At 36.8% G+C, this 15,938-nt stretch overlaps 1 pseudogene; it reads right to left on the reverse strand.

Moving 5' to 3' along the window:
- Window positions 1-12,244: 12,244 nt before the first annotated feature.
- The window catches only part of LOC110035647, a 20,045-nt pseudogene continuing 16,351 nt past the window's right edge, over window positions 12,245-15,938 (reverse strand).

The following is a 15,938-nucleotide window of genomic DNA, read 5'->3' on the forward strand; positions in this document are numbered from 1 at the left end:
GAACTTTTAGAAGTAATTGCGAACACTCAACAAATTAATGTAGATACCCAAGAATCGATTAATGATCATCATAACACGCATTGACCATTAAGGAATTACTCTAATCCTACAATAGATGAAATTCATTGAAGTATTCAAAATCCCACTATAGAAGCTAACACATTTGAACTTAAGCTTGCTATTATTCAAATGGTGCAGAATAGGAACAATTAGATTGGGGGGACCCCGTCTGAGGACCCAAAACTATATTCAGCAAGTTTCTTGAACTTTGCACTACATTTCGCTATAATGGCATGTCAAACAACACTGTTAAGCTTAGGCTTTTTCATTTTCCTTAAGTGTTGTTTCCGTTCATTTTTTGCTTTTTTATTTTTAAAAGGAGTTACCTTGTCGATTATCCTATTCTTCCCTTATTAAAATAAAGCTCCCGCCCAGATCAGATGAGTGATTCGAAGATGAGAGGAACCAAATAAGAAGGGGCATACAACAAATCGACAAACAAGAGAAAAAAAAATGTGGAGAATCTACATGAGATAAACTCACTAAGATAGGTAAATAATGTCCGCTTAAATAAGATCAGACGGAGACACCTTGGACCAATATCTACAAAAGAAGTATCTACATAAACTACCCATAATCAGAGATTCAGTGGTATGTACCTATTCTAAGGTCAAGAGCACTCTCAGTGGAACGTATTTCTATTGATTAATTACATCTTAGGAATACTAAAAAATACTCTCGATAAAAGGAGTTTCGCTTTATATTATCATGAATATGGGGCAATAGGTCATCAAAAGAAGGTTATTCTATGTGGGAACACCACGATGCTTCAAAGCTCTCGCAAGTTATCAGGCAGAGAGTGAGCCTCTCATATCTCAAATGGGTAATGACTCATTGGCATACGAAGCTGACAGAATAACCATAAATCATCTTGGTAGGGATATCCCAACACGTCAAAGCATGTCTGATCATAAGGGCAGAGGACAAATCGTCATTTCAAATGGGCGACAGCTTATCGGCATCAGGCTGTCAAAAGGATATAGATGAAGTTAAAGGATCGACTGAGCTCAAAGGGGGCTCAATTGTAGGAAGGTAGAGTGTTCTTAAAAAGGTAAAGATAAATGGATCGGGGTAACAAATATCTGTCATACACAGATACTAGGACCTTATGTCTACCTGATCATAAAGGTAATCAACCAGTACGTCTTGAGATTCCTACACAGCAATCCGTGAATTGTGTCGTCCACGAGAATCTCGGTAGTTTTAAGGTGAAAGGAAGAAGAGTATATCATATGACTATAGCAGGAGATTCAAGAGATGAGACTTATACATGCCGAAGTGGCGAGGATGCCTCAGGAAAGAAGAGAAAGGGAGGTTCAGCTATAAAGCTGGAAACACTCCAAACAAAAGGACTTACAGTCCGTCTCGGTCGGGGAGCCTTTTAACACCCTAAGTTCACTAGACAAACATCTATATATAAAAGGCATGCTGGGCCAGTCAGGTTGAACAAGCACAGGGGGCTTCTCCTCGGGACATGCAAATATGAATTCAATTATCTAGAGTAGTCATTTAGTATTGTGGAGGTCCTATTATATGGCTTTGGTGATATCCTTGCTATGAAAACCATTTAAAATCTTGTTCGAAGGCCACGCAGGAAAGTAAAAGTGCAATTTTATTAAATTTTGAATATTTTAATCCTAAAAATTCATTTATCTTGAATATTTTATTAAGAACTTTAGAATTTTAAATCCTACAGAGCCTATATTGCATTGTGATTCCTAGACAAACCAGAGAAAAAAATAAGAAAAATATGCACACGTATATGTATATATGCATGCAATGAAGCAGAATAATAAGCCAAATCAAAATAATAAGAAAGACCGGTGCCGCTAAGTTGGCAACATATCCCAAAAAAGAAAAAGACTGTCAGAATCTGCATATACATGACCGATCCTAATTTTATACATCAACATAAAAATACAGAATTAAGATACGGGGCACGAGCATTTGCTCCTGGTTCCCTCCACAAGGTTCTCGTGCCAAATGCCTTGGAACTCGTGCTGATATCTTATTTCTGTAATAAGACTCTCCTAGACTCTAAAAAGTACATGGGAAAAGAAAATACGTAATCCTGCATGAAAACAAATTTTAGCAGGAAAGCTCACATGCAACGTATAACGAGTCGTGCCTTATAAGTGTGGGAGTTGAATAGCACCTGCAAGCAAAAAGATCAGAAATCATCACAAACTCCCCTACAGTAGTATCTGTGTGTGTGTATATAGAGGCATGACTATCTGTAGAAGAACGCCCTAACACATTACCATGCATATGAGGCATGCAGTCATACGAAAACCACAAAGCAAGAAAGATGTCTGGCTAGGGCAAACAATCCAACAAAGGCAGACATCAAAAAAGACTACCTAGCACCCTAGATCCTAGCCTAACACAGTATCTAGCTAAAAGTGTCCTAACATAGTACTTAAGTGCATGGGGTAAGTCTCTGGCTGCCGTATAACCTTGACGGGGTCGCCACATCGGCCCCGCTCTAAGGATCCAAGGGATCTAGGCCACGTCACAAAGAGTGGTAGCATTTAAAAGAGGTGGCCTCACATATGGCCTAACTTATATAACTTTAAAAGTAGAACAGATAATACTAAGCAGAAAATATATATCCATTTTATGCCTTTAAAATAACGAACCTACAAATGTTGGCCTGTGACGCATATGACTCACGTTAGAACCCTTGGATCCTTAGCACTTTCATACTCATGTCATCCCAATGACTTAAATCGCATTGCTCACCAAGATCAACCCCACAAGCAATTCTTGTTAAGGCATCGCAAATGATACGGGGTCACTCTCCTAATGAGCAAGCCAACCATCGAGGTGAATGGGCAAGCAAACAGTCATGCAAGAAGCCCACATTGTGACCCATCGACTGAAGTACGGGGCAATCACAACGGGGGTGCCCAAAAAGGCGATCACACATCATGCAAATGAATGCAAGGATGCTACATGAAATATGACACAAAAACTGGATGTACCGGTACAACATGCTACCTATAAAGAGAAAATAAACCTGCCCGGGGACCCAAGGTGCCATGTAATTAGCACACACCAGTTATAAGTGAGTTTGTATTGAGTAAAATGATACTATAAAAAGTATTCACACTTTACCCAAAAGAAACTCACTGAGCACATATGAAAACATGCAGAATATGCAGCAGCCATATGAAAAGTGTATCAAAGTGACAAGGATGAGTACGTCATGAAGGTAGTGACTCAAAAATTACAGGCATGTCATGTAGGCAGCTGCTAAAAAGATGGGTATGCCAAGGAGGCAGTGACCTAGAGGTGGGCATGTCATGACGACAGCGACCCGAACGATTGGTATGTTGAAGAGACACTGACCCGGAAGTGCAGCTTAAGCAAGTGATAATGATCATGAAAACAAACACACACATGATATGATGCAACAAGCAAGCAGACAAGCATACACGTACACTTACATAACATACAAGGTGATGTAAAAGCATATAAGCATGCACGTGTTTGATCGACCGGACGTGATAGTCAGTTAGACCGAAGAAGTGTCAGTTTAGGGTAACCAATCTAACCCAAAAGGATGGGTGATCAGCTCGAGACAGTCGATTGATTCAAAAAGAGGATCTGAGATTGGTAAAGGGTGGCCGATCAACCCAAAGTGCTCACGCAACAGGTAATCACATGCAAAAATGCAACAAGATGGACCATACACATGCAACACAAAAGCAATGCTTGATGGCACGTCGAACTTGTCCTAACGACCTCACGTGGGTACCTAGGGTTGACACACTTGGATTTGCGACCCTGCCTCCTCCAACTTTGGCGTGGCTATGTGGAGGGCTTCCCATTTGATTTCTCGTAGGGGAAACACACCACCATTCATAGGGCAGACTAGCTACAAAGCTTTTTTCGCTCTACAAACACCCACAATCTTATATGACAGACTAGCTACAAAGTTTTTTTCATCCTGTAAAATTGAACTCAACCAACTTCTCCAATGAAAGTTGGGAGCTCTATAATCGTGGAAATTTAGGATTCCAACCCGGTAAGATTAATATCTAAGCCTCACAACAGGGAATCACTCAACTTCGTATAGGATTGGCCAGCGATGAGATTCCTAACCTATGGCTTCCTCTAGGGAAAGCAAAGATCCATCACATAAGCACTTAACTACGTCGACTCACATAGGTGCACAGACCCCGTGTGGACAATCGAACCCACATGCTATGATCAGACTAAACTTAGGGCTAGCTAAGAGTTTTAAGGAATCTCATCGCTGTGATGGTTGTGGACATGTTCTCTTTATGCTGAAGAAAACCCACGCGTTGAGCCTCCTGTGTTTGGTCTGTGTGCCAATGTACTTCGCAGAACATGTACAGAACAACGGAAAGAGCCAATGAGAACAAGAGAGGTATGCAAGTACCCAAAATAAACATCATAGCATATGAAAATACGACCGACACTTGCCTTTGAAAAAAGGAACATGTGAAAGGTCGCAAGTGGCTTCCCAAAAACTAAGGCATCACCACAAGAAAAATCTAGAACCCTTCCACCCATTTACTTCCATTGTTCCGGGTAGGAGCAGCTCGAAACATATATAAAAATAGGAAGTTTGTATCTCTACATGCGAAAAACCGAGAGGGAGGTGCGGGACCAGCCTCCTAGGGTGTCGCCTCAAAGGGGCAAGGATCAGGCAGAGGAATTCTACGCGAAGGAGGTCCAGGAAACTGAGGCCAGTTGTAGGAGATGGATGCCGACAATAGAGCTTCAGATGAGAAGAGGCATCGACGAGCCAACCAGATTCATACGAGATGCCAAGAAAACAGGGGAAAGGGTGCCAACAAATAAAACGTCGTAGGAGAGGTGGTACTTGCGGCAGGGGCGACACCACCGAGCATGTCAGTGAAATTGCAGACCGCGGATGATAGTTGTGCCATCTTCCCGACTTAGGGCATCAAGATTTTCATGAAAAAGCCCTAGGGCACGCGATCTTGAGAAAGCGGCTGACGTGCGTGAGTTTAAGTGGAATTTTTCCTTTTTTTAATTATTTTATTAATAAAATTATTAATTATTTAAAATCTCTTGATTCACGCATTTTTTGCACGTTCACAGAACCCCAAGAATATGTGTCATTCCTCGGTAAAATCGACGTTCCAGACGCTCTTGCACAATTCGTTTCGTCACCGGAGTCATCCAAACAAATTCCTCGGTGAATGAGCCAATTTTTGCAAGTTTCGCTTAACGCGGCAAATAATATTTGTTGGTCCAATCAGAGTCATTTGATGAGAAAAATGTTGATCGACCTTTACCTAAGAAAAAACCAAAGCCTAGCAGGAAGACCCTGGCTACGGGCTCCTCAAAATGCGTCAACGGTCTCAACTGGATGTCTCGAGCAACGGGAAACAACATATGCATGAAGCATGCCCCTGATGAACTCAAGTAAACATCCCACACATGTGACATAAACAATTCATGCCAATAGCGGTAAAGCCAAAATGTGGTTAAACTTATTAGCATCTTGATCAATTAGGACATGGGGTAACTTGGCCCAAAAATTCTTAGCTAAGTATTTCCCGCCTTTAAAAAATGTTAAACTTAGGAATGATATTACTTTATTTTGCTAATTAGAGGTGAGTCAATATATGAGGCTTGGGAATGATTTAAGAAACTTCTTCGGAAGTGCCCCATCATTCACTGCCCGATTGGCTAATTATACAGACTTATTACATTAGTTTAGTAGGATCCCTAAGATCTATTATAGATGTTGTCACTGGTGGTTTGCTTATGTCCAAGCCATTTGATAAGGCTTATTCTTTGATTGAAGAGATGACCACTAATAATTTTCACTAGTCCTCTGAAAGAGTAACCTTTGGAAGGTAGCTAGTGTACATGACATAAATGTGCTTTTGATTCCAACTTCTCAGGTAGCAACTATATCTAAGAAGGCAGACCAATTCAGAATGAACCATCCTCAAGTATCTCTAGTAATTGAGAAAATTTCATTTGAACAAATGATTGATTTTAACACTTCATCATTTAAAACTGAAGACTTTAAATCTGATTAGCAATAGACCTTAAAATCCCTTATTCTAATTTCTATAACCTAGGTTGAAAGAACCATTCTAACTTTAACTTGAACAACAAATCTGGTGGGGAAAATTAACAATGGGGAAATAACCAGGCAAATTTTTTTAGGAAATTGGAATAAAGTTAGTACCAACTATAGACCTTCTTATCCTCTAGGATTTAACTCTCACCCCCAATTCGAGAAAAAAAGTTGTCTTGGAAGGAAGTTGTATTGCAGATGGTGATTCAACTGTAAAGTCAAGATGCAACTATAAGGAACATAGAAAACTAGCTTGGACAGATTGCTAATTTACTGAGCAATCAACCCCAAGAAACTCTTCCTAGAAACACTGAGATTAACCCTAAGGAGAAGAATTGTGAGCATGTGGAAGCTATCCAATTAAAGAGTGGAAGAGAGTTGGAGGATGTAATTCAGAAAGATTTTGAAAGTGAAAAGGAGGCTACAAAACCTGAAAAACCTTTAGAAAATGTTTTCAAAGACTTAGAGAAACTTGTCTCTACAACTTAGATTAACTTACAAAGACCATCACCTTCATTTCCTCAAATAATCCAACAACAAAAACTAGATCAACAATTTTAACAATTTTTGGAACTATTTAAGAAGTTGACTATTAATATTCCTTTTGTTGAAGCTCTGGAGTAAATGCCCAGTTATGTAAAGTTCATGAAAGACTTTCTTAACAATAAGAGAAAGTTTGGAGATTATAAGATAGTTGCAGTTAGTGAAGAGTGTAGCGCTATAATTTAGAAGAAACATCCTTAGAAGATTTACTATCTTTTGTGCAATATGATTTTGGGATCTTTACTATCTTTTGTGCAATATGAAAAAGATTTTTAAAAAAAGATTTATGTGGTTTTGGAGCAAGTATAAATCTTATGTCATTGTCTATCCTCAAAAGGTTAGGATTAGGAGAAGTGTCTCTACTACTCTAACCCTTTAGCTAGTTGATCGATCGATAACTTATCCAAAGAGGGTTATAAAAGAAGATTTAGTTAAGGCAGATATGTTTATCTTCCTTGCTGATTTCATTGTGTTGAATATAGAGGAAGATAAAGAAATTTTCATAGTTTTTAGGTAGACCTTTCTTAGCCACTAGACGAGCTATGATAGATGTGCAAAAGGTGAATTAATTATGACGCTAAATGATCATGAAATTACATTCAATTTCTTAAAATCTATGAAGCATCCTTCTAAAGGAAATGAAGATGTGTGTTTTCGGATGGACTTAATTGATTATTTTTTGTAGTACCATTTCTGAGAGGATTGTGAAGTAAAATTAGTTTATTTGTAGAGCCAGATTTGGATGATGAAGAGGTTACAGAGCGAGATGAATAAATCCTATTGATTATAATGATTTAAAAATTTGTTCAGGAGACGTTTGAGATTTTAGATATGATAAAAACTAGTAAACCTCTTATTCCTTCTCTTGAGGAATCCCCTAACTTGAAATGAAGGAGCTTCCCACATACTTAAAGTATGCTTACTTGGGAAAGCCATCTGCATTACCGGTTATCATATCCTCAGATTTGATCCATTCACAAGAGGACAATTAATGAATATTCTGAGGAATTATAAGATTTCTTTTGGATGAACCTTAGCAGATATAAAAAAGATTAGTCCCTCTATTGGTATGCATAGGATCCTGATGGAAGATAATCATAAACCCAGATAGATCCTTAAAGAAGATTAAATCTAATTATGAAAGAAGTAGTTAAAAAAGAAATAATGAAATGGTTAGATGTAGGTATTATCTATCCTGTATCAGATAGTGCTTAGGTTATTCCTATTCACTGTGTTACTAAGAAAGGGGAGTTACGATGACTGTTAATGAATAAAATGAATTAATTCCATTAGACATGTCACTGGGTGGCATATATGGATGGCATATATGTATATATTATAGAAAATTAAATTCTGCCACAAAGAAAGACTACTTTCCTTTACCCTTTTTGGATCAGATGTTAGATAGTTGGCCATCCATGTTGCTTCTTAGATGAAAATTAAATGAATATTCAGGGTATCATCAGATACTTATAGCTCTTGAGGATCAAGATAAGATAACATTCACAAGTCCTTATGGGACTATTACTTTTCCAAGAATGTCCTTTGGGTTATGTAATGCATCTACTAAATTTTAACAGTGTATGATGTCTATTTTTTGTGACTTGATTGAGAAAAGAATTGAAGTGTTTATGGATGTGTTTTCAGTGTTTGAGCCTTCATTTGATTCTTGTTTAGATAATTTGGTGATGGTATTAAATTGTTATGAAGAACCCAATTTAGTTCTCAATTTGAAGAAGTTTCAATTTATGGCTTCGGGAGGTATTGTGTTAGGACATAAAATATTTGAAAAAGATATGTTAGTAGACCCATCAAAAGTGCTAGTTATTGAAAAACTGTCTCAACCTATTATTGTGAGGGAAGTTAAAGTTTTTTAGAACATGCTGAATTCTATAAGTGATATATAAAATATTTTTTAAAAATTGTCAAACTTCTATGCCATCTCTTAAAAAAGGATTTCCTATTTAATTTTGACCATGGATGCCTAAATGCCTTCAATACTCAGAAAGATAACTTAGTCACTGCTCCTATTATTGTTTCACCTGATCAGGGAAAATAATTTGAGCTAATGTGTGATGCCAGAAACTATGTTATTGGGGTCGTTTTGGGACAAAGACATGATAAATGTTTAAAGCTATATACTGTGCCAATAAAACCCTTAATAATGCTCAAATAAAGTATACGACTACTGGAAGAAGCTATTGGTTTATAGTATATGCTTTTGATAACTTTAGATCCTAGTTGATTGGAATAAATGTATTGTTCACACTGACTGTTCTGTTATTAGATAACTAATGCAAAAAAGGATGTCAAATCGAGAACGATTAGATGGCACATTTTGATACAAGAATTTGATATCGATATGAAGGTTTCTGATAATAAAAAAGTTGACCATTTATCAAGACTAGATCAGGGAGCTTCATATGTTTATGAAGATGAAATCAATGAAAATTTTCCTGATGAACACTTGTTTGTTATTACTGAGTTGTGTATTTCGTGGTATGCTCACATATTTAATTTTTCAGGTTGGTGATATTATGCCCTATGACATGACATACCATCAACAGAAGAAATTCATGCATGATGTCGGATATTACTTCTGGAACTACCCATATCTATAAAAAATGTAAGGATCAGGTGATAAGGAGATCTATCCTATAGAAGAAACCCTATAAATTATTAAGAAATGTCATGATTCTAAATTTAGGGGGTAATTTGAAGGTGATAGAACTGCTTTTAAGATTTTTTAATCTGAATTTTATTGACCTACTCTATTTAAAGATGTGAATTTATATATAAGATCTTGTGATAAAAGTATGAGAGTAGGCAATATTTCTAAGTGTGATGAATTGCCCCTAAATTTTACTTTGGAAATTGAGAATTTTGATGTTTGGGTTTTAGACTTTATGGGTCCCTTTGTACCTTCGTTAGGAAATTTATATATTATGATAGTTGTAGACGATGCTTCAAAATGAATTGAGGCAATGACTCTTCCAAATTGTGATGCTCAAAGTGTAGCTGAATTCTTAAAGAAGGATATCTTTAGTAGACTTGGCATGCTTAGAGTGATCATTAGTCATAAGGGGAGCCACTTTAGGAACAAATAAATTGAGACCTTAGTTACTAAGTTTAGAATTAAGCATAAGATTCCTACAACATATCATCCGCAAACGAGTGGTTTAGTAGAAGTATATGAAAGGGAAATGAAAATAATTTTAGAAAAAACTGTCAATCCTAGTAGAAAAGATTGAACTTTAAGATTAGATGATGCATTATGGGTTTATAGGACTGCTTATAAAACATTTATAGGAATGTCTCCATATAGACTCGTAATTGGCAAAGCTTGTCATTTACAAGTGGACAAAAAGCTTATTTGGATGTTAAGAAATTTAATTATAATATGAAAGAAGCTAGTGAAAAAAAGATTTTTGCAGTTAAATGAACTCGAGCAAATTAGAGAAGAATCTTATGAAAATACTAAGATTTATAAAGAAAAAAAATGAAAAAGTGCATGATCGAAAGATTCTTAGGAAAGATTTTGAGTTGGGACTGGGGGTTTTGCTATATAATACATGATTGAAATTATTTCCTGGAAAAATTAAGTCCAAGTGGTCGGGGCCATTTACTGTAGTTAAAGTTTATCTTTTTGGTGCAATTAAGATTAAATATCTAGGGAATGGTAGAGTATTTAAAGTGAATAGTTAGAGATTTAAACTCTACTTAAGAGGTGAGAGACCATTGATAAATAAGGTCTTAATGTTGGGTCAACCTAAGTAGATATTTGAATCTGTCGGGCCGATAACGTTAAACCAAGCGCTTATTGAGAGGCAATCCCAAGTTTATATTTTTTTAGTATGTTGTATTTGTTATTTTTTGTGGTGTGGATTGTTGATATTTGTGTGTTGATATTTAGCTTTGTGAGTGTTTTGATTTGATTAGGATTGTGTGGAGTGAGGGTGGCAAATCCTTAGTCTTCTCATTGTGACTGGACTTTAGTATGTTCTCTGGAACTAGAAGGATCAACTATATCCTCTACACCTTAGTTCTCAACCGAATTTAAGGATTTATCAGAGGCAAGTTGTGTTTGGACATAAGACTAGTCCATCTCAGTTCTTCACTACCTATTCTGATCCTATTCTCCTATCATGTTGGTTCAGTAGACAAGCTATCTTAGGAGCTTGTGGATGATCTTTTTATTAATCTGTTAGTGGTGCATACTTTATTGGATAGTAGTACTTAGGGTTGGTAACACATAAGCCAATAGTAAAAGTGCTATTCGTACCTAAATATATTTACAAAAATATTTATAAGCATTTGACCGTTGAATAAAAATAGATTTTTTTTTTAGATGAGGAAGTGGAAAGGGAGATGTGATGAGGAGGATAAGTGGTCCTCATTTATCTTTAGTGTTTATGTGTTTATTGGTGTGATGAAGGACTTGGGAAGGATCAAAAATTGAATTTAAAAGACCAAGAACAAATTTGGGTCGAGCACATAGGCCCCATGCCTTTGGCACCGAAGTGTCCGGAGCTAATTTGGCGCTTAGACACCAATATAAACCTGTGCCAATGCACCACACTAGAAGCAAGGGTTCTTCCTTCTTTTGTGATTGAGAGGCGATACTTAGGGTTCTTCCTTCCCTTCCATTTTTGATCGATTCCTGAAGATTTGGAGAGTAGAAACCACTTAAGGTAAATTTCCACTCCTCTTGCATTTCTTTTCTTCATACAGGGAACTTTTTGGGTTTTTGAAGGATTTTGAAGAAGGGGGAATTTTATGGGGTGATTTTGATTAAGCCCATAACAAGCATCTAGTACACATCTACATTATTCCTTCACCTCATTTCATTGCATTGTTATTATTATACCTTCTCTATGTGATATGCATATATGTAATACATGACCGTGGGAATTGATGTTCTTATTAGAAAACTAGATGTGCTATGCCAAAACCGAAAAGAATTGATGGAAATTTTTATGAGATGCAAAAAAAAAATCAAACAATAAAACCGCTCCAAGGCTGGAACAAACCAAATTATAGGTAGAACCTGGTGGTAAAATAGATAGATGGAGGTAAACCTTGCCCCAATGCTCAATGCAAATAATATTGTTGGTATAAGAACGTCACCCTATGCTTGACGTGAGGAAAGAACCTTGGTACAATAAAAGACGCCACAAACGGGGTGAAAATCCGCTTGATAAGTTGAGAAAGAACTCCTTAGGCGATGACCTAGAGTTCTGTTGGAATCCTAGGGAAACCGTGGGAGACAACCCAAATGTAAGTTTTTTTGGCAAGAATCAAAAGTCTCTTTCTCATTTGAAGTAAGGCCTATATATATGATAAAGCTTACAAGCAAACAAAAGAAAAGATAAAATATCTTCTAAAACAAATGAAAAACTATATCAAGTTGGCATGCAAGCCATTATTAAACTGCAATAAAAAATACAAAATATCCAGCAATAATAATATAACTCCTTTATCTTTGGGCTTGGAATAAGTGGACAAATCTTTGTGGCTCTTTCTCCTTAAATCCCCATGAATTAGCTGAGTCTAAGCCTCCTGGACTAATCCATTAAGAGCTTCTTTCACCCTCTTTACACGGCATCTACTAATTGGCCCACATGGAACGTGAATTAAATCTTCTCTTGAAGTCGTGTCATTGTCATCCATGCTATCATTTGCATTATTCCCCTCCTCTTGAAAAGGATTTTTCCTCAAATCAATGCCTGCATCAAAAGGACTTAAATCAGTAACATTGAAAGTGGCACTCACATTATACTTACCTGGTAGATCCAGCTTGTTGGCATTGTCATTGATACACTCAAGTACTTGAAAAGGACCATCTCCTCTTGGAAGTAGTTTGGAATGTCTTTGTTCCGGAAATCTTTCTTTTCTCATGTGTAACTAGACCCAATCTCCAGGTTCAAAGATCATTTTGTGTCACCCCTTGTTGGCATGTTTTTCATATTGCTTTATTCTTTGTTCAATATTCAGTCGTGCCTTCTCTTATATCTGCTTTACAAACTCAACCTTTTTCCTACCGTCTAAGTTAACATGCTCAGAAATAGGTAATGGAATTAAATCAAATGGAGTTAAAGGATTAAAACCATAAAAAATTTGAAAAGGTTAAAAAATAGTAGCATTAGTAGCTGAATGAACAACCATATTATAAGCAAACTCAACATGTGGTAAACAATCTTCCCATGTTTTGATATTTTTCTTTATGATTGTCCTTAAAAAATTAGACAAATTCCTATTTACAACTTTAGTTTTTCCTATTTACTACTTCAGTTTGACCATCAGTCTGTGGGTGACAAGTAGTAGAAAGCAACAATTTGGTTCCTAACCTACACCACAAGGTTTTCCAAAAGTAACTCAAGAACTTAGGATCTATATCATAAACAATTGTTCTAGGCATACCATGTAATTTTATAATCTCCCTAAAGAAAAAATCTGCAATATTAGAAGCATCGTCAGTTTTGTGACATGGAATAAAATGTTCCATTTTGGAAAATCGATCCACCACCACAAAAAGTAAATCTCTACCACGTTTAGTCCTAGGCAAACCTAGCACAAAGTCCATAGAAATATCAATCCAAGGTGCATTAGGAATTAGTAAACAAGTATACAAACTGTTGGGTTACACTCGAGATTTAGCTTGTCGACATGTGACACACCTACCACAAATTCTCTCGACATCCCGCCTCATGTGTGGCCAATAGAAGTGTTCCTGCAAAACAACTAGTCTTTGCAACTCCAAAATGTCCCATTAATCCCCCTCCATGAGATTCATGTACAAGCGATTCTCGTAAAGAACTTGTAGGCACACATAACTTATTTTCTCGAAATAGAAACCCATGATGTTTAAGGAATTTACCGCAAGTAGTTTTATCACAAGCTTGATATTCATTACAAAAGTCAACATCATCAAGGTATAAATCTTTAATATGTTCAAAACCATGTAACTTTGCATCAAGAGTAGATAGTAATGCATACCTTCGAGAAAGAGCATCAGCAACCACATTTTCCTTACCTTGCTTGTATCACATGACATGAGGACATGTCTCAATGAACTCCACCCAACGAACATGCCTTTTGTTTACCTTGTGTTGACCTTTCAAGTGCTTCAAGGACTCATGATCAGTGTGAATCACGAACTCCTTAGGCCAAAGGTAGTGCTGCCAAGTTTTCAAGGCTCTAACCAATGCATACATCTCCTTGTCATAAGTCAGATAGTTTAAGGTGGCCCCGTTCAACTTTTCGTTGAAATAAGCAATTGGTCTTTGCTCCTGCATAAGAACAACACCTATGCCAATATCTGAAGCATCACATTCAATTTCAGATGTTTTAGAAAAATCAGGTAAAGTCAAAATAGGGGCGTGGGCAAGTTTTTCCTTGATAAATTGAAATACATTTTTTTGCGCTTCTCCCCACTTGAACCTAACGTTCTTCTTGATTAATTCAGTGAGTGGTGCAGCTATGCTACTAAATTCTTTCACAAATTGTCGGTATAAACTAGCAAGTCCATGAAAATTACAAACATTACTTATACTAGCGGGACTAGGCCACTCAAGTATAGCACACACCTTTTCTTCATCAATATGTATAACCTGCATACTCAAAACAAGTCCTACGAAACAAAATTTATTGGTGCAAAAGGTACACTTTTCCAAGTTACCAAATAACTATTCTTTTCTCAAAACATCTAAAACAAGTTTTAAATGTTCAACATGATCCTTCAGGTTTTTTGCTATAGATCAGAATATCATCGAAATAGATCACAACAAATTTTCCAATAAAAGCTAGCAAAACATGGTTCATTAGTCTCATGAAAGTACTAGGTGCATTAGTCAAACCAAAATGCATAACTAACCATTCATACAAACCATATTTTGTCTTCAAAGCAGTTTTCCACTCATTGCCTTCTTTCATCCTAAGCTGATGATATCCACTTTTTAAATCAATCTTAAAAAACACACAAGATCCATGTAACTCATCTAGCATATCATCTGAGCGAGGAATAGGGTGTCTATACTTTACCATAATATTTTTGATGGCTCGACAATCCACGCACATTCTTCAAGACCCATCCTTCTTAGGAACTAGAATTACAGGAACAACAAATGGACTCATGCTCTCTCTCACATACCCCTTCTCTATTGGTTCCCTAACCTGCCTTTGTAACTCTTTTGTCTCCTCAGAATTGCTTCTATAGGCTGGATGGTTTGGAATGGTGGCTCCTGGTATAAAATCAATTTGATGGGCAAATATGAGGGTATTTTGGTAATTTTGGCAATTTTGGGTGGTTTTGGGCAATTTGGGTATTTTCAAATGGTTTGAGATGATTTTTGAATAAGTTTGGGAATTTTGGGTTAAATTGGAAATTGTGGCCAAATTCAGAGTTTTAAGGGCATTTAAGTAATTATAGTGGATTTATGGGTAAAAGGCAAATTTGGATTTTTTTGGTAGAATTTGGATGTCAACCACCATGTATGAGTTATATTTCTTCCTTTTTCTCATTTGGGTCTGTTGACCTCACTTTTGGTTGAGGTTCAGTTTTTCCTCTTTAGTAGCCTAAAGTCTAGCCATAAGACTTTCTTCAAATTGTTCTCTACTCAACTTGAAGTTCCACATATTGGTCCTAACATCTAGCACTTAGTAGGTGGGGTCACTATGGGGGAAACTCAAGATGAGTCACCCTTAGGACTGCTAGACCTTAGGGTTGACCCTGGGTGTTGGTCTAGGGCTAAGGCAATCACTTGAAATCAATTGCATTCACAATCACTCACTACCCTAAACACAAAATTGCTAGGTCCTGTAGGTGGTTCCCTAAACCCATTAGCCCCAGGCTAGGGTTTAGCTAAGACCACTACATAGAGGACCCAAAATGGGGTCTCTATTGGTCCATGGCTTATCTATGGTGGTTGACAATCCAACTCTATCAAGATACCCAACCCACCTTATTGCCCATAAACTCTCCCAAATTACCCAGATACCCTTGGGACCCCAAATTTGGCCAAAATATCCAAATCTAGCCAAAATACACAAACTTGTTCAAAAATCATTTCAAACATTTTGAAAACACATAAATTACCCAAAATCCCCAAATTGGCCAAATTACCAAAATACGCCTCTTTGGCCCAAAATTCCAAAAATTCTAAAAAATTCCAAAAATTCTCAAAACCTCCCAAATATTCCCAATTTCATTTTTCTCAACTATCACATGACCCAATTTGGCTAATTT

This window comes from Phalaenopsis equestris, unplaced genomic scaffold (assembly GCF_001263595.1).
Source record: "Phalaenopsis equestris unplaced genomic scaffold, ASM126359v1 Scaffold198746, whole genome shotgun sequence".
NCBI lineage: Eukaryota > Viridiplantae > Streptophyta > Magnoliopsida > Asparagales > Orchidaceae > Phalaenopsis > Phalaenopsis equestris.